General features: G+C 32.6%; 1 long non-coding RNA gene across 1 annotated transcript; it reads left to right on the top strand.

The window, feature by feature from the left end:
• The first annotated feature begins 419 nt into the window (after nucleotides 1-419).
• LOC144345442 (uncharacterized) lies at nucleotides 420-1,373 on the top strand. The gene is made up of 2 exons (XR_013419365.2): nucleotides 420-603; nucleotides 1,136-1,373. It is a non-coding gene; the product is annotated as an uncharacterized LOC144345442 (long non-coding RNA).
• Nucleotides 1,374-1,582: the final 209 nt, after the last annotated feature.

Here is a 1,582-nt window from a genome sequence, read left to right as displayed (position 1 = left end):
CACATGACAAAACAAAAATATGTAGATATATGTTTTCAGGAAATAAGCACCTCTGGGTTGGACAGGTGACATTTTTTGCATTGCCAATGCAATGTCTATTTTTTTCAGTGCGAAATCTCGCCTGTCACAAAAATCGAATGATTTGATTTTGAACTACTTCAACTGTGATCTAAGTAAAGTTTGTCCTTTGAGGGCGCTATTTAATCTGTATTATTGTTTATGATTTCTACTGATCTGTTTGAAAATGTAGATATGTATTTAAACAATTTATTTAGAATACGTGATTTATGTATTTTCATTAATTTAGTTTATTAATTATCATGAAATTAGCCTAAAAGGGTGGACAAAGAGTAACAATGGAAGTCATTTGCATATTTCCCATCAGACTTGGCAATGAGAATTCAGTTTTAGTCAGTTACATCAATGAACTCGTCTGACAAGCATCTCTTCCTTTCACGTCACTGAACCATTCAGTCCAGAGTTGGTCTTGCGGATATTTTACTCCAGCTCGTTTCAACTTACTGTGTATAATACGCTCGTACATTTGGTGAATTCTACAAGTCAGACTGTGTTGTATTTTGCTAGATTTGTCCAACTGACGGGGTATGTACATTTTTGCTATTGTTCTAACCATGTGCTTCAACGTCCATGCAATCCTTTGTTCTTGACATGTGCTTTGTTAACTTATTCTTTTGTTTACTTTCATTGAAATGTCAACTCTAATATTAGTGTGAATTGTATTATTCGATTTCAACTGTCGTTAATTTTCTCAATATAATTTATTGTTTTTTCATATCGTTTTAAATTCCTGTAATTTTGTAGTGAACTTTACAGCGTCACTCGCCTATTTACACACGATGCTATGCGATGTCTTTGATTAATAAACTCAGTACGGGGATTTGTTGTACCAGTTACCATCGTCGTCCATATTTTATTATCCCTTGGTCACTCGTGCATCTATTTTTGCATTTTCCAATGTGTAGATATAATTAGTTTTAAAGCTGTTCAGTATAATAAATGGAAAAATTTGATGATACAAATTTGGATTTAATCATTTTTGGCTAAGTTTAAATTTGAAAATTTAAAAGCACAAAACTCAAAATAAATACGCAAGATTTTTTTCTCTTTATTACAGCTCAATGTCAATCTTTCATGGGAACATATATACTAGAGATGCCATCACTTCATTAAAATTTACCATCATCAAATGTGACGGTACATTATTATGCGTGGACATACTCACAAATACTCCCGCCTTTGTTAAATCCCATGCAACGATTTGACGTTGTTGTTTTTAAGTTCGATTGCACGCATAACGCAAAATCTCGCAGTGAACGTAAAATGGTTTATTAAATCAAGATTCCGAATTTTAAGTAATTGTTTCTGATCATTTCTACTGTTTGTTGCTTTGTTTTTTTCATACATTGTGTACGCGTCTCCTTGACTTTATTATTATATGTATGGGTTTTATCGCAGAAATTACATTTGTGTTTTTTTTAATTGGAGTATGAAGCGTTTGCCTCTCTGGAAAGGATGTGCAAAAACATGTTAGTTAAGCTTTGAATATAGTTCCTGTCAATCA

The sequence above is a fragment of the Saccoglossus kowalevskii genome, chromosome 12 (genome assembly GCF_978046115.1).
Source record: "Saccoglossus kowalevskii chromosome 12, keSacKowa6.1, whole genome shotgun sequence".
Taxonomy (NCBI): Eukaryota; Metazoa; Hemichordata; class Enteropneusta; family Harrimaniidae; genus Saccoglossus; species Saccoglossus kowalevskii.
Note: the sequence above shows the minus strand (reverse complement) of the source record. Positions and strands in the feature narration are given on the sequence as shown.